The 18505-nt window shown below is 42.7% G+C and overlaps 1 protein-coding gene across 2 annotated transcripts in view; it reads left to right on the top strand.

The window, feature by feature from the left end:
- The first annotated feature begins 1094 nt into the window (after nt 1-1094).
- Nucleotides 1095-18505, top strand: part of GPR68 (G protein-coupled receptor 68) — a 19465-nt gene continuing 2054 nt past the window's right edge. Inside the window, exon 1 of one of the 2 annotated variants that reach the window (XM_026849710.1) lies at nt 1095-1169. The gene's annotated coding sequence lies outside the window, so the exon portion shown is untranslated. The remainder of the gene's footprint in view (nt 1170-18505) is intronic. The other variant, XM_026849711.1, reaches the window with a different exon arrangement.

The raw sequence follows: 18505 nt of genomic DNA on the forward strand, positions 1-18505 counted from the left end.
GGGGGGGGGGTGGGGTTGGTTTGTTTTTTTTTTCTATTTTGTTTATGCGCTTATGTCACTCTGCTTTCTACCAGGTTAGAATGGAGAACATGTCTCGGAGTACCCTGCACAGGAGTCCTATTTCCAGACTTAGAGTCTCTGGCTGCCCTTGGAGCACTGTTGCCCCATTGCAGTGAGCAGAGGGGAGCTCTTGTTAGGCAGGTGCTGAGCACGCAGTGCCACTGGGTCCTACAGCAGCACGGCAGAGCGCTACATTGGGTGAGTTATACACCAGTTCAGAGCCTGAACTGGTAACAGCTTTTATTTCCAGCTTCAATGATGTAATTCCTATCTATATGGGTTTTTTAAGAGTAGTGCATTTCAGTTTCAATGACAGACACTCTAATACATGTCCCATGGTGCAGCTTTCACTCCTGCAGGAATAAGAGTAGTGGTGTGAGTTAGCAGGAGGTTGGCTTTTACATCTGCTACAGTCTTCCTGAATGACCTTGGACCAGCCCTTTGATCTGTTTATGCCTTGGTCTGTCTTGCTGCGTACACGAGAGGGGAAGGAAATCCATCCCTGCAGCCCTTGCTCTTGCACAGCCAGAGAAGACACTCTGTTGTGCAGAGATCAGCTTCTGCTGTGTTTGGACATAATGAAGGTCTGATCTCAGCAAGCTCTAGAAACAATTTACTGCGAATAATACTAATAACAACACTAACCCTCTGTATACTTTGTAATATGCCTGCAGGAGGCAACTTCTGTGAGTGTTTAGATAAGCTGTGAGGAGCAGTACTGGGGCTTTGCACCAGCTGCTGTGGTCATAGTGCACTTATCTGCTGTTTTGTGTCTGTGATGGTAGGTACGGGTGTGAACACCGCTCTGTGTGCATTGCAATCTCCGTATTTAGTGTCTGCTTTTGGCACTCTCATCTCTTTCATTTATGAATGAGAGGGTGAGGGAGGAGAGGGCTGGGCTGGGCTGACTCCTTTGCAGTTGAACCATAAAGAGCACAGGAGCTGAAACACAATCTCCTCCTCCTCCTTCCTTGTGCTGTTTCACCGAGAGCCTCGCTCACAGCTGAGACGAGGACAGCCTCACTCGCAGCCTGAGCAGGAGCTGGGAGAAGGGAAGTTTTGCGCTCTTCACGCTGCAGGGAAAACCTTTGCATAAACTCTACTTACAGGTGAGTTTCATTTTTATTTATTCTCAAAAGCAAGTTAATTTTCTATCATTGAGCCAGGTGATAGGAGGTTCTGACCCCTGGAAGGATGGCAGGACAGTTTTTTGACTAGGTTGTTAAAGCAAAACAATGAGGCAGTCCAAGGATTCAACCAAAGTAATATGTCCAAAAAAATTCAGAACTTAAAAATTAACTTGCTTGGCAAGTTCCCACTAGTGAGAACTTTGAATAAAAGTTCTTCCAGAAAAACTTTCTTGAGTTCCAGTTAGGCACAAGGAGAGCTGAATATTGAAGATCAAAAGGGAATTGTTAAGATAAATCAAGAAACTGTTTCATGTTTGCAGTGGGGAACCAGAGCAATAGCCAGTAGATAAATTCCAGAAATCATTTTCAGAGAACTTGGTAGGACTCTGTAAGTTGACTATATATAAGCTATTTTGAAGGACTAATAAGCAACTTAAATACTTCATTTCCCCTGGGAACAAGAAGTCAAAAGTTACACCTAACAGGAAACTGCTAAACTACATACCTTGGTGTGCAGGTGCTCGGCACCTATATAGATTTGTCTTTGTATCTCAAAAGTATGTCACTGCTGTATTTTCCAAACACTAAGCCACTCTTCTTGCTGCTGTTCAGAACCTGACTTGGGAAACTTGAAATGTGAAAGTTTGTTTAGTGAAATGAAATCCATTTGGCCAAAAATGAAAAAATGATTTTTTTTTTTTTTTTTTTTTTTTTTTTTAACCTGTGTTCATTATTGTAGGTTGCCTATGTTACAAATACATTTTTCTGGTTCTTGACAGTCTTTGTAAAGAAACAGAAAAAATAAATCACTGAGCAATCAGCTCCATGTGTACATGGGGGGGAAGGGAACTGAGAAATACAGAATTTAGAAGAATAAAACAGCCTTGTCTTGTCCTTTTGTGTTCAGAACACATGCCAATATTTATTAATAAAAATTTAAGGAAACTTAACAGTGAGGCAAGGAAAAATGGCTACACATAGGCTCATAAGATGTGACACTGTCATTGTGAGCATTACGGGACTTTCTGAGCAGTCTGTTAATCAGCTCCCTCCGTGACTTTTTCCACATTAGCACCCTGTGTTCACACTGGCTCCAGAAGAGTACCACTTCTTCTTTCAAGTTTGCTTTAATCAAGAAGACAGTAAAAGTGAGTCAATCCTGTGTATCTAACACCCACTATTCCATTCCTTTTCTAAGGAAACAAAATTTTTTACTGTCCTTGCCCCTATCTTTCCTGCCTTCCCATCTTGCTGCTAGTATGTTGTTGTTCCCCCATACCATGCTGCTTCTACACATGTAATTGTAAAGGTCTTTCTGTTATGTGAGGGAAGAGACAGAAAGTAGTTGTCTCCAACTTCTTTTATGGTCAGTGCTATACAGCTGTAATTTCAGTGATAACACAGAAGGTACATCCCCAAAGTTTTAGGAGTCTTCCCAAGGTCTGGGGAGTACACCATGAGAAAATGTTGGTTTTATAGGACCAGACCAGTATGTTGTTCTGTGATAGCGGGGCACAGCTGGGGCCATAACAATGTCTACATCCCAGAGTTGTGATTTGAATATCACAGTTTTAAATGAAGAAAGATGTGGTGGTTCCAAAATCTCACTAAAAAACCCTCATCTCACTTGACATCTTCAGTGAGATGTGTATATCTTTGTGGCTGGTGGACAAAAAATGGACTACCTTTGTTCTGGGACCTGAGGAATGTAAGCAACCCTAGACAGTATGAAAAGAGAGAAGAGAAATGGGAGAGAATGGAGGAAAATGACTCCCAGCCAAACTAGATGTACATAGACATCATATTAGATGTCATCAAATAGGGTGAGCCTGGGGGATGGCTGGTTTCTAAGGTTGGACAGACTGGAAACTTCCTACCTGTGGCTGAGCACAGTTGCGTGGGACCAGGTGTACACAGGTGTGGGCATTAATGTAAGTTTTCCTCCCCTAACCAGCCCTGTGGATGCTTACACTCAGATTAACCAGCTGATGCTGTAACTGCAAGTTTTCTCAGCACTCCATTAAACAGCACATGGAGACAATTTTTTTTCCCCTCAACAGTTTTTCTAGACCTGACCTGAGGATACATTTGTGTTGCCCTGGGACTTCACTCTCACTGACTATTCTTGTGTCAGTGTGGTGATAACCAAAGAAAAAGTTACTTTGGGCTCGTGAGACATTTACACAACTTGCTAATTATTTTTAAGTGAAGAACTGTGGATAGACAACTGCAGAAGTGGCAGCCTTGTGAGGCTCATTACCTTATAATTAGCTGAATGTCTCCTCTAAGAGGTTTGTTTTTCCTATAAAGCTTATTCTGAGTGGCTTTTAATGCTTGTTATGAATTATTCTGCCAGCTGAAGCATTTGCAGAGCTGCTGTCCCTGACAGCTGATGATAATTGGTTTTGAAAAGACACAGAACAGCTTTAATGTTTAGAAGAAACTGGCCAATAATTTTAAGTAAAGGTATTAGTAATCATCAGCAGCTAAGAACAACACTGCAGTTTATTCTCTGAGGGATGCATCCACTATAATTTCTTTTTCTCCGCTAGAAACCCCGCTCTGAACTCTGTTAATCTACTGCGTAGCAAAAGGAGAACTTCTTAGGCACTTCATCCGGAAGCTGTAGCTAATCTGTCTGAAAAAGAAAAAAAGACTGAATAATAGGTTAGAGGGTTAGAGGGAGATTGAGAAACGGATTCACCTGAAAGTATATTCTGTTCCTCTCCATGGAGCCCTCTTGCCAGAAATTGTTTCTGTGGCAACAAATTTGTTTCCAGCTGGGTTGTCTTGGAGTTTGATCTGGGGTTGCTTAGGCTCAGATCGGTCACCATGCCAGAGGTGAACAGAAATGCAAAACTGATCTGGTCCACAGGTAATGGAGAGGTCACTCTGCTGCTATTACTGTCGCTCCATGAGAGATGTCCTTCTGACGTCATCCACTCAAAAATTGCTACAGACAGTTATTGCTGCTAGGATGAGCCTAGTTTCTCATTTCTGAACATTGTTGCTTTATTAAACAAGGTTTCAAGCTGCCTTTCTCTCACATTGTTTGCTATGGGTTAACAGTAAAGACACATAGCTTTGAAGAGAGGCTAGACAGCTAGCAGGGGAAGGGGAGATCAAAAATGAATGCATTACAAAAGCAAATGCAGTCAAACTATCAAACTTAAGTCACTTCAGTGACACCTGAATAAAATGCTAAATTGGGCAACGTCAGTAGGGAAGAATGGAAATATTATTACAGAGATCTCTTGGTTTGGCTTTCTTATAACTCAATATTTTAGTAACAGCTAGAATTTGAGCATTTTATATCTGGTAACATTTTGTCTTCCATCTGCCAAAGGAAGAAGGAGAATTTTTACTCTGTGATGGATAATGATTTATTGTCTACACATATATCTAGTTAGAGGGTGTATCTGTTGTATACTCCATGTTTAAGAAGAGATCAGACCTAGCTTTCAAAATAGCATTTGTCTTTTAATCTTGCAAGAGATTTTAAACTAAAATAACTTATTATGGCAGGACATTATTATTTGGAACTTGAACTTGTGTCCAAATTTCAGAGATGGTCTTACACCTCCACCCCAAAGCAGGATCTGGGTTTCTGAACAGCTCTCAAGTTTGGAATCCAGCATTTCCTGTGCCACCTTTACCATCTCCTGCCCAAGAGCTTGTCAGGACTCCCCTGTAATAAGTATTTGATTCTCTTCCTTTTCTCTAGTCAGATGCATGCTGGGAAGTGCGAATGGTTTACAGTAAGGTTGCTGCTTTTCTTGTGAGTTGTTTCTCTGATATTAAAGAAGTGCTTTTTTCATTTCTGTGAGGTCATGGTTCTTCAACTACTTTTTTTCAATTTTTCTGTGTAAACTCTTTTATCCAGATTAATACCATTATTAGGGACAGGTTGTTCCAGTTTTCATTAAAAATTGACTAAAGAAGGGTCAGATGGTTTTCAAGCAGATAGTTGGCTGAGTTTGTGCCTCCAAGCAGGATGCTGGGATTTGTCTCCCAGGAGAGAGGTGGCAAACCTGACACAGGAGAGGTGGGCAGTCATTGCCTGTTTGGATGCCAGTGTCATCCAAAGGGTGAGATAGACAGGTGCTGGAAAGAACATTTAGGCTCATAGACAGGATGCTGAAGTACAGGGCTTTTGTAGCACTGTGCTGAGAAAGGCTTCTCCCACCATATGTAAGGCCAGACAGAGGTATAGAGATAGGCAGTTTCAAGGTATGACTAAGAAAACGGAGGAGGAAAGATGAATTCATATACATCAGGAAATGAGGACACTCAGGAGTAAGGAAAAGACAGACTTTGTTTAAATCTTAATGAAAGCAAGACACTAGCACTTAGAATCATGTGAATACTAAAAGAATTTTTAAAATTAAAATTAAGGGATTTGAGGAAAGGAAAATTCAGGAAATGAAAATGTAAGCAAGGCTAAAGATACAGATGCCATCACTGTTTAGAATGATTTATCCATTAGGGACTAGGTTGTTGGAGTCCTGTATCCTTGAGTTTAAAAAAAAAAAAAGGACTGAAGTTTTCAATAGTCATCTAGGGAGCAAGAGCAACAATGAGGGAAAGAGTACAGAGGAAAACGTTCTGCAAGGTGCACTGCTTCTACATAATCGTGAGAAGTCTGAGAAATAACATTGGAGAACACGCCTTGCATGCGAATATTGACTTAGATCTAAAGGAAACCTGGTTAATCTCCAAAAGGGAAACTTAAAAAAAAATAGAAGGAAGTTTAATTAAAGGCAGCAAAAAGGGATAGCTTAGAGGAGTTAAATCTCTATTGGCTAGGTGGGGACTATTTGAAGACATGCACAAATGCATGTGCACACACCCCATGCCCCCCAGTGCTGGATCCAAGGAATAAATACAGAAATACAGAACAGAAGCCAAAAAAGACTCAACTTGAGTCTGAAAGGAAATGAGCACAGCTAAACAGCAGTGCGTGGAAGGGCGGATGGTGTGCTAGACTAGAAAGAATTGGATCTAGAACAGAAACATGTTTGAAATGCACAATGGGAATCACTGGAAGTCAGAAACACAAACATAGTGCAAAGGCACAAAATAATTATTCCAGTTTTAGATGATGAGAGTGCACACAGTGTTAAGTGCTTCAGTTGAAAAGGCTCCTATCCTATGATGAATTTCATCTCTGATTAAAATAAATTCCAACCAGAAGAAAAAGAATTAAGTCAAAGAAAAATCAGGGTAAGAAGGGAAAAAACTCCAGATACTGTAAACAGCTTTTCACTTTACCATGTCTTAAAACTTTTGCTGTACCAAATGAATCATATGCTGAATCATATATGCAGAAAATAGCATTTAAAAGAGAGATGACTTTATTGAATGTATCATTACTTGCTGATGCGTGTAGTAATGAAAATGTTAACATTCTCCTTCAACAGGAGATGTGCTCAATCTCTTTAGACATGGAAGAGTTTCAGCCACAGTTAGATGTAGCAGGCAACATTCTTCTCTTTGTTATTTGTCAAACATTATTAGTCAAACATTGATTATTGATGTCCCAAGCTACTGCTCATCAGCAGCACTGCAAAATCAGTTCTATCCACTGAACTATCTGTAAGGAGGAGAGAAAATGGTACAGATGAATGTTTGGTTACTTTCCAAACTACTTTTGGTTAATGAGATAGTTCTGTTTGGAGGGTACGATGTGCTGATACTTGGATTTAATTATACCTTGTCTTGTCTGGAGGCAATGGCATTATAAAATATGCAAGCAGAAAGATAATTTGGGCCTTCCTTTGGTCTTCAACTTGTTAGTTTTTGAACAATAGTTTTCCCTTGTAACCAGCGAGTGATGCTGGGGAGGCTTGACAGAAGGGACTGCCTTGCATGTTGTCAGCAGCCCCTCCCCTTTCTGTGAGGGCACAGGTGTACAGAGAGCGAGCTGCTCTCCACACACACATTAGCTATGTCTGTGTAGTGCTGTAAGCATCTGGGTGAAGGTACAGCCTAACCAACTGACTCACTTGGTTCAGCCTTGGTGCGTGCATGCTCACCGGTACGGGATGCCAGCAGTGTGCTGTGGCCCGTGTGCTGTAAACGGGGGGCCCATGCTCAGGCTGCTCAGAAGTCTGTGGGGTGACTCCCCTGGGGCCATGGCTCCCTTCGGGCAGTCATGCTGTGAAGCAGAGGCTGTATGGCTGGGGGTAGAGAGGCACGCTGGCAAAACAAGGAGGGTGAAAATCATTGAAATGCAATACAGATATGACCTAAGCCTTAAGTCACTGATTTCTATGCAAGACATCTGGCATTGCCTGATGGAGCACAAGTGCTGGTGTCAGAGCAGGCTGAAGCATCAAAAGAGGCAATAGTACAGAGTCTGTGAAAATGAATCAGAAGAGTGATTTTTCCCCAAGGCCGTAGATGGTAAAATGAATCAGAGCTCGTTTAGTTCAGAAGGGTGAAGTTCCTGTTTCTCAATCCCAGGCTACAACACAGTTTTTCCAGTCCTTGTTTCTTACTGGTAGTATTGCATGTTGATCATGGCTTGTGTGGCTTCTAAAAAAGTAAAACCTGCATAATCTTGGATTTTATTGTCTTGTTTTCAACGAGGATCAGTGCACAGGTTCAGTATTATAAGCAGTTCTGTTGTCTATGATCGGTTGTTACTTACTTTCCCGCTTGTGCAATAGAGACAGCACGCTGTTTTGACTGTGACAAGGAGGGTTGTGGGGGAGAGGGAGGTTGACTTGGCTGAGGTTTTTGTTGAGGGGAAAGGAAGATTTTGAGTTGTTCTTTGAGGAATATAGGGATTTAAGATTTCTGCAGAAAGTGGTGTGATGTATTTTCCTCCACCTGCTGTTCTGTACTCAAGCAAGTCATCCACAAAGCCTCAGGGAGATGTCCCCTGTGGGTGGGAGCTAGCAACAAAAGCTCGGTGGTGAAATACTTGAAGGGTCATATAGTCCACCTGGCTGATCTTTAACAGCAGGAAGGAGGGGGCAGATGAGGATCATTTTTAAAAGCTTTGAGGCAGCTATGGCGTGACTAATTCCTGATATGTGATTCACCTTCCTGATACCACTTGGACTGCTTGCCTGAAATTACACATTGTATGAACTTATTACCATGAATAGGGGGTTTCCAAAGTGTTGTTTCTTTTTAGCACTTCTCTGTGTTCAACCAGTTGTTCAGACCTTGCATTTGGTAAAAAGGCCCTAATCCTAGATAAAGAATAAGTAGTAGTCTGAGATACTGGACTAACTGTGCTTATTATCCTATCTGCCTTCCTTTATCCTCCATGTCAGGTTGTCCTTCATATGTGCAGGCCTCATCTAAGAAGTCCGGTCATAAAAACCTGAAATGAAATGGTACAGCATTAGAACATGGATTTTTTTTTTAATTAGTTTTTGTGCATGTGAAGTCATATAGATTTCACTTCAATATGGCTTTCATTTTGTGTTGGGTCTGTGTGTGTGGCAGGGGTTTTGGTAGCTGGGGAGGGGGCTACAGCAGTGGCCTGTGTGAGAAGCTTCTCAAAGCTCCCCAGTTCCAAGTTGGACTCACCTTTGCACCAAGGCCGGGCCAATTAGCCATGGTGGCTGCACCTTTCTGATAACATATTTAAGAAGGGGAACCTGGAAGGATGAGTTGGAATTGTGAGGGAAATACCTATGCAAACAGAGGTCAGTGGAAGAAAGGAGGAGGAAGAGGGCAAGATGCACTGGAGCAGAGACTCCTCTGCAGCCTGCGGTGAGAGGGTGGACTGTGCCCCTGCTACCTGTTGTGGTTTGAGCCCAGAGGGCAACTGAGCACCATGCAGTTGTTCACTCACCCCATACTGCCCAGCACTGGGGAGGAGAAAATGAATCAAAAGGCTCAGGGATGGACATAAGGACAGAGAGGGGTGGCTCACCCATTATGGTCACAGGAGAAAGACAGGCTCGTTAGGGGAAGAAAAAACCCCCATCACTTTAATTCAAAACACTAACAACACTTAACAGACAGAATGGGACAGTAAGAAGCATTATAATATCTTAAAAACACCTCCCCTCACCCCTCTCTTTTTCCCAGGCTCAGTTTTGTTCCTGATATCTCTACCTCCTCCTCCCCCAGCAGCACAGGGGCAGGGGATGAGGGGTGCAGTCAGTCCAACACTTCTGCAGGGAGGGGGAAACACTCTCCTACATTCTTCCCCCTGTTCCATGTGGCTCCCCTCTCATGGGAGAGTGTCCTCCACAATCTCTCTCCTCTGTGAGTTGTCCCCACAGGATGCATTCTCTTGAGATGCTCCAGTATGGGTCACCTCTATGTGCTGCAGTCCCCCCAGCACTGAACACAACAGCGGGGGCTGCTTCATCCGAGTCCCGGGGTCCTCCACAGGCTGCAGGCTGATCTCTGCTCCTCAGTGACCCCCATGGGTGGCAGGGGGTGGCCCTGCTGTCTGACCACGGGATAGAGGGGGGCTCTCTGCTCTGGCACACCTCCCCCACTCTCTCCTCCTTCCTTCCACTGACCTCAGTGTTCACACAGGTGTCCTTCTTGTAACTCCTTCTCAAAGTCCCAGCCCCCTTCCAGGTTGCCCTTCTTAAATATGTTATCCCAGAGGCAGAGCCACCATCGCTAATTGGCTCACCCTTAGCCAGAGGTGTGTCCTGCTTGGAGCCAGGGGAGCTTTCAAGAAACTTCTCACAAGGGTAACCCTTCCCCCCGTAGCCCTTTCCCCTGCTACCTAAAGCCCCACACTCAAACCCAGCACACTTGCCATGGAGGTCACCGGTGGAGCAGATGCTCACGTGCAGCTCATGGAGGACCCCACACAAGCGCAGGTGGCTGTGCTCAAAGAAGTCTGGGACTCTGGGGAAAGAAGCTCCCGCTGTTGTAGTTTGGCACTGGGAGGACTGCAGCACGTGGCAGGGACCCGTGCCGGAGCAGCTCAGGGAGGGCTGCGGCCTGTGGGAAGGGCTCACATCAGAGAAAGTTCAGGGAGAGCTGTCTCCTGTGAGAGGGGAATCATGCTGGAGCAGAGGAAGAATACAAGGACTTGCCCCCACCTTGAGGAGGAAAAAGCAGCAGAACTGACCACAACCCCCATTCACTGCCCCTTGCACATCTAGAGGGAAGGAGGTGAAGAAATGGAGAGGAAAAACTGAGCATGGGAAGAAGAGAGGGGTGGGGGGAAAGTGTTTCTAAGGTGTGGTAGTACTTCTGTCCACTCTGTTATGTGGTGGTGTTGTTAACATTTGAATTAAATTGATGTTCTTTTTTTTTCCTCTGAGTCTGTCTTTTGCCCATAATGGGTGAGTGATCCCTTTCTGTCCTTATCTCAATTCCCAAGCCTTTTGCTTTATTTTCTCCTTCACATTCCTGAGGAAGAAGGGGCAAGTCAGTAGCTGTATAGTATTCACTTGCCCTCTGGGCTCAAACCATGAGGCATTTCTGGGAAAAAACTTTCAAAATTAAAAAACTTTCATACAAATAATAATTTTCCTAATATTTTTTAAAAACAAAATTCCTTTGCAGAGATAATTTTGCTTCATGTCGGATTTATACATTTTTTTTCCATGTTATTGCATGTCACTAAGAGGGATGAGTTGTTTCATGTCACCTGGCAAACAATAGGAGTGAACAGAATGAGAAGGTCTCAAGAGCATCTATCCCAGTGTTCTACTTGTCTTTGTTAGTGGAAAGTTTTTCATGGTGTTTAACCTAGCCTCTCGCATCTTTGCAACAATCATTAACATGTTTGAATGTTGTTGCTGTGTTTGCCCTCGATCTGGTCTTCTTCAGACTAAACAAGCCCATCTCCCTCAGTCTTCAGCTTTGATAGACATCTGACCTTTCCCCTGCCCTTCTTCTGACCACAGCTGGTGGATCCCAGAGGATCCGTTGCACCTCAGAGCCTGCAGAGCCTTACAGAGGTGCACAGGATGGAGGGGCAGTACCCACAGCCTGCTGAGACATCCCGATGTGATCTCTGTGTGTGTGTGGGGGGTGTTCTATAAAAGTGTGTTGTTGACCTCAGTTCTGTGTGTGACCTCTGGACCCCCTACATCCTTCCTGGCATTCTACTGTAAAATAGCATATGCTTTATTACTGACTTCTTGTATTGTATGGAAATACGTAATATGTCATATACAGCAGTTTGCACATCAGGTAAGAAAGAAGCTGGATACTCTATGCTCTAATTAAAATGACATATGTGAGCCTAAGATTATAACCTCCTTGGTTATTCAGAGCATTTTTTTCTGAAATATTGACATTTTCCAGGAATGTAAATTTTGTGTTTCAACAAGTTTTCCCTGTGACCTCTCCTGGTGTAGCCTACAGGGTAATGTGTTATTACAAGTTACTGGTGTGTGGTGCCTTAACTCTTCATGGCTATTCAGAAATGCTCAGCTGCTTGCTTTCTAGGTGGCTTCCTGCTTAACTGAGAGTTTGACTGTTTGTTTGGCTTACAAAGGGGGTTGAACAGAGAACATTTAGGTTTGTGTTCCATACTGTTCCTTACAGAGCTTCATGATCTGTGAGCCAGGACACTTGTAAGATTAAACTACATTACCATGTCATTACTGAATGGGAAATAAGCACTGGAACTAGATTTAGTGGTCATGAAATTATTTGAATTAATCACGTAGATAATATATGTGGGCCTTCTGCATTGGCTTCTAGCTGCATTGCATTCATCAGCCCACACTGCTTATGTTCGACTGCACAGGTCAAATTTCTCAGCTTAGGGTGATGTCCAGTCGAGTGCTCCGGACAATCATCAAATTCACTATGAGGAAAAGAAAAGATTCATGATTCAAGTATTTTAACATGAACCTGTTACTCAAATCCACATGATCAATTCCTAATGACAAATTCACAAGTTGAGGGCATGAAACCCTCAACTACCCCACCACTGTGGGCCAGATGGCGTCTGAAGTTTTAGCAATAAAATATGAGCTTCAGAGAAATTTGGTAAGCAGAAATGAAGAAGCCGGGACAAATTCCCAGGATATCAGTGTTTGAGCAAATGAAGTGATTTACCCAGTGCTGTAAATAATTGCATGTCTGTGTTAGGGAAAATTGGACATGGGTGACTAATTAGTCTTTTGTTTATGTGGTTTCTGGAAAAATGTTGCTGTCTTCCTTCTTTGACAATAGGTTTATAAATGGAATCAGACAATAATGACAAAAGTAAAGTGATTTGTAATTTACAGAATACTTTTATGGTTTCTTCCCGCTGAAACGGATACACAGAGTAATAAATACTGTATACAGAGGTTCATGTTAGAAAGGTCCACTCACAAGTTAACAAACACTGGATGTGTTGTGTACAGACCTAAATTAACTTTAGAAGGGAATTCAATTTAAGAAGGAATTGAGTTTCTGCCTTTTTTTTTTTTTTTTCCCAATTTACGTAAGAAGGTTTCAGAGGTTTAAAAAGATACAGTCTTTTTTTTTTTTACTGTATGCCTCTGGTAAGACTCTCTTGCAAAGTGAAGGACATACAGAGTTTATTCTAATGCAAAAAAGCAGACAGAAAAAAGAAAGGTGAAGTATAGCAGGGAAGTAGCCTTTCTGCTTTACAAACAACACCACCAGCAGAAGACAGAAACAAAACTACTTGCAGCCAGCTGCTCTTCTCTCGGAGGTTTGATAAAAATATTTCTGCACACTTCCTGTTGTAGTAACTTATACTTTATACTCTTAAGCACCATGGATCTGCCTTTAAAGTGGTATATGTTTAATTACGGATTCACTGAGAATGGTTTAGAAACTGATCCAATTAAAAAAACCCATGGTATGGTCAGTAGAGAAATTAATCCTATGCCCTAAAAAGAATCCTTGATGGTGCACATAAAATGAGCAGCATGAAAAGATGGTGAGCATTACAGGTATGCTAGGGTTGGGAATTAGAAATCTTAAGGTCTCTAGTGCAACTTTGTTTTTAGCCCACTTGCATATTTAAACCAGGCTATGATCTTTAATGAATAGAACTGATATTTGTACTGGACTTTTGTGTCAATATGAGCCATGCCAACTCTGAACTCAACAAAACCAGTGCCCTACTGAGATGCTTGAGCCAAATCTGAGCACTTTTCCTGTAGAAACATAATGCAGTAGATGGGCATTACCTTGGATTTCGTCCAGGCCTGACAGCACCTTTTTCTTTGATCTGCCAGGCCACGCATCACACTGCCTCAACTTTGCTGTTTCCAATCCCTGAGCTAACAGTCTGTGCTTAAGAGTATGTCCATGGCTTTGCATTGTGCCCCTGTGAGTGCCTGGGTAATGGGTTGCCTTATTCCAAGTGATGAACAAGGATAAAACACGTTATTCACTAGAATTGCTTTCACCTCTAACAAAGGTGCCTGTCATTCATTGTTTTATCTGTGGCAGTCGTTGGTAGGACATTTGAGTGCTTCACAAACGCTATCAATTTACCTTCAGAAAACTCCTGTCTGTAACAGAATATAATTTTGAATTTATGAAGACAGAGAGATGGGGATTGTATCATTTGGTTGCCCAGAATATTTGGACTTTTTCTAATTTACCTGTGTATTTCTTAGAGCTCAAAATGTTCCAGAGACTTCACCAGTGGTGAGCAGAGAGAACACCTGACTTCATGTTCAAAGCTTTAAGTACTGCATCCCAGTGTAATTCTTTTATTTTCAGCAGTAACAGATAGACCATAAGTGCATTGTTATCCATCCTGCTGCATAGCCAGATATTCTCCATTGCATACTGACAATCTGATTTTTTTTTTTCTTTTCAAACACAGTAATTTTACATTTGCCTTCAAGAGATTTTGTTTTGTTACAGGCCAAGATCATCTTAAATCCTGTTTGTGTTATATACTCCTTCACAAGTCAGTACAATCTGCTGATTTAGTAAGTGTATTTTCTATCCCAGGGATCAGGTTAGGAAGGCCACAGCCCTGATAGAACTAAATCTGGCCAGGGACATCAAGGGCAACAAAAAAAAAGCTTCAGTAGGTATGTTGATGATCAAAGGAAGACTAGGAAAAATATGGGTCCCTTCCAGAAGGAAACGGGAGGCCTGGTCACCTGGGATATGGAGAAGGTGGAGGTACTCAGCAACTTTTCTGCTCCGGTCTTCACCAGCAAGGGCTCCAGCCACACTGTGCAAGATGCAGAAGGAAAAGGCAGGGACTGGGAGAAGGAAGAACCACCCACTGTAGGAGAAGATCATGTTCAAGACCATCTAAGGAACCTGAAGGTGCACATGTCCATGGGACCTCATGAGATGCATCTGAGGGTCCTGAGGGAACTGGTGGATGAAGTGGCTGAGCCACTATCCATCATATTTGAGAAGTCATGGCAGTCTGGTGAAGCTTCTGTTGACTGGAAAAGGGGAAACATAACCCCTGTTTTCAAAAAGGAAAAAAAGGAAGACCTGGCAGTCCTGTCAGTCTCACCTCTATGCCCAGCAAGATCATGGAGTAGATCCTTCTGGAAACTATGCTAGGGCACATAGAAAATAAGGAGGTGACTGGTGACAGCTAACATGGCTTCACTAAGGGCAAATCATGCCTGACAAATTGGAGAGACATGGATTTGATGGATGGACCACTCAGTGGATAAGGAGTTGCCTGTATGGTTACACTCAAAGAGTTGTGGTCAATGGCTCCATGTCCAAGCAGAGAGCACTGACGAGTGGTGTTCCTCAGTGGTCAGTATTGGGACTGGCACTGTTTGTCTTTGTTGGTGATGTGTTCAGTGGGACTGAGTGCACCCTCAGCAAGTTTGCTAATGACACCCAGCTGTGTGGTGCAGTCGACACACTGGAGGGGAGGGATGCCATCCAGAGGGCGCTTGAGTGGTGGGCCTGTGCAAAACCCATGAAGTTCAACGAGGCCAAGTGCAAGGACCTGCACATGGCTTGAGGCAATCCCATGCACAAATACAGGCTGGGCAATGAGTGGATTGAGAGCAGCCATGAGAAGAAGGACCTGTGGGTGTTGGTTGATGAGAAGCTCACATGACCCAACAATGCATGCTCACAGCCCAGAAAGCCAACCGTACCCTGGGCTGCATCAAGAGAAGTGTGACCAGCAGATTGAGGGAGGTGATTCTCCTCCTCTACTCTGCTCTTGTGAAACCCCACCTGGAGTGCTGCATCCATCTCTGGGGCCCCAACATAAGAAGGACATGGACCTGTGGGAGTGAGTCCAGAGGAGGGCCATGAAAATGATCAGGTGCCTGGAGCACCTCTTCTATGAGGACAGGCTGAGAGAGTTGGGATTGTTCAGCCTGAAGAAGAGAAGGCTCCAGGGAGACCTGTTCCAGCCCCCTGATCATTTTCGTAGCCCTCCTCTGGACCTGCTCCAACAGGTCCTTCTTTTAAATCATAATTCTTCTGATGGAATCCAAATATCATTGTCCCATTTTCTCATACTTGGTTATGCACCCCAATTTCCACTTCCTTATATATATATATATATATATATTTATTATTATTTTTTTTTAAACTTGCTCTAAGGATGTTAGCCAGTTTCTGCATAGTTTATTTTGACTGGTCCCTAGTCTGTGCTGCTGGTCATTGCTTCCTGGTTTCTTTATCTGACCTTATTCTTCCAGGCCTTGTGAACCAGGATCAAAGCAAGCTGACAAACCCTCAAGTGGTGGGGGAAGCTTAGCGTGTGAATTTAAGGGCTGGAGTTTGTATGAGTAATGATCTGAACCAAATTCTAAACTGAAAAAAACCTCAGGTTTCTGGTTCTAAGACATTCAACCACAGTGCAAGTCCTGCTACGACAGCCACATGACTCAGGTCTGTCTGCATTGTAGAGGCAGATTAAACAACAGGAGAGCTACTGTCACATAAAGGCACATGACCATGTTACACTCCCTGTTCACAGAAACAGGTGCTTTGTAGATGAGACAAACTGCATGCAGAACTTTTGCAAATGCCTGTGTAGGTCTAATTGCATACAGTTTTCTTATGAGGAAGATTGTAGCAATGTTCATTGAAACTGAAATACCCCACCAGGCTCCATGCTAGTACTTGGTCTGAGCTGAAGAGGCTGTTCAAAAAAGTGGCTCTGAGCTATTTCCTCTGCTGACACCAGCAGACAATGCTTAACATGTGAGCTGCTCCATGGCTCACAGTGCAGTGGGGAGTCCTGTTTTTGTCAACAGTTAAGGCACAAAGGAGTTTGGGAAGAAAAGAACCTCTTGTGAGTAATCGAAGTTGGCTCATTTAAACCAAGAAAAAGTGAAACTCTGAATCCCAGCGATCTTTGTCTTTATTTTTTGTCTAGGAACAAGAGAATTTGTTAAAGCTCATGTAGCTGGTAAGACTCTTCCAATTTTTTTCCAAGACCTGGGCTTAGATGGGTATCATCTAAAAGATGTGGTCATATATGAGAGAGAAATACTGCCTGGAAATGTCTGCAGACTCATGATACTGAAGGTGTTACATAAACTATGCTCTAAAAAATCATGCAGCTGCACTATTTCTGTATTAAAACTGTCTAAATGGAATGTTTGTGTGTTCCTATTCGTAACTGCTTTCAGCTTTATGATTATCTGCACCCCAGATGTTTTTTATACAGCAACTCTTTAAATTTTTCTCCTCTTCCTATCCAGACAAGGTCAATTCTTGTCCCTGCCATACCCTGCATCACCTTTCCTTTAGTTTCCACTTTTCCAATCAGCTCGCAAGGTACTGTGTATTATGTGTAACATGGAGAGCTCTTCTGCACCCATCTGCTTAACGCTGCCATCGCAGTACTTGGCTTTTTCAGCAGTACTGGTATCATACAGTTTCAGTCCCTGGCCAGTGCACAGCTATGCTGGCATACTTGGTGCTGAGAGAAAAGTGAACTGCCTTTGTATTTCCCATTTGGCTACTGAGCCTGTCCCTAGCCAGGCACAGGAGGTCAGAGGGCACGAAGGTTTCCTAGAGCCCATGTAAGGAGGTTGAAACATGGGAAGGATTTTCTCGCTCACTGCTGTCACTCACCAGAAGAGCAATATAAAACAGCTATTGGGCAAGCAAAAAACTGGACCTTTGTCATCCCCGTCTTTGGGGAGGGTTTGTTGGTGTAAGGCAAGAAGTAACACCCAGCCTTCTCTTCCTGCCCCCTGAAACAGCCCACTCCAGCGCTTCCTCCGGGAGCAGGACATGCTGCTGTAAGCACGACTGAGTTTTATATTAGCATAACGTCATACCAGTAAGATCTTTTCTGTCTCCTTCACATTCTGCATTCTGGCAAGACTTTTAAGCTAAACAGAAATGATTTTTACAATCATGGTCTCCATGACATAAACATGATTTAATTAAAATATTTTGAGTTCTTTGAGGAAAAGAAACATTTCCAAAAAACAGTGCAACTGTAGAGTACATCTGCTTTTTCTCATCCTGTGTTCCATACTGTTCCTTACAGAGCTTCATGATCTGTGAGCCAGGACACTTGTAAGATTAAACTACATTACCATGTCATTACTGAATGGGAAATAAGCACTGGAACTAGATTTAGTGGTCATGAAATTATTTGAATTAATCACGTAGATAATATATGTGGGCCTTCTGCATTGGCTTCTAGCTGCATTGCATTCATCAGCCCACACTGCTTATGTTCGACTGCACAGGTCAAATTTCTCAGCTTAGGGTGATGTCCAGTCGAGTGCTCCGGACAATCATCAAATTCACTATGAGGAAAAGAAAAGATTCATGATTCAAGTATTTTAACATGAACCTGTTACTCAAATCCACATGATCAATTCCTAATGACAAATTCACAAGTTGAGGGCATGAAACCCTCAACTACCCCACCACTGTGGGCCAGATGGCGTCTGAAGTTTTAGCAATAAAATATGAGCTTCAGAGAAATTTGGTAAGCAGAAATGAAGAAGCCGGGACAAATTCCCAGGATATCAGTGTTTGAGCAAATGAAGTGATTTACCCAGTGCTGTAAATAATTGCATGTCTGTGTTAGGGAAAATTGGACATGGGTGACTAATTAGTCTTTTGTTTATGTGGTTTCTGGAAAAATGTTGCTGTCTTCCTTCTTTGACAATAGGTTTATAAATGGAATCAGACAATAATGACAAAAGTAAAGTGATTTGTAATTTACAGAATACTTTTATGGTTTCTTCCCGCTGAAACGGATACACAGAGTAATAAATACTGTATACAGAGGTTCATGTTAGAAAGGTCCACTCACAAGTTAACAAACACTGGATGTGTTGTGTACAGACCTAAATTAACTTTAGAAGGGAATTCAATTTAAGAAGGAATTGAGTTTCTGCCTTTTTTTTTTTTTTTTCCCAATTTACGTAAGAAGGTTTCAGAGGTTTAAAAAGATACAGTCTTTTTTTTTT

The sequence above is a fragment of the Athene cunicularia genome (genome assembly GCF_003259725.1).
Source record: "Athene cunicularia isolate RWA chromosome 5 unlocalized genomic scaffold, athCun1 chr5_part1, whole genome shotgun sequence".
NCBI classification, from domain to species: Eukaryota; Metazoa; Chordata; class Aves; order Strigiformes; family Strigidae; genus Athene; species Athene cunicularia.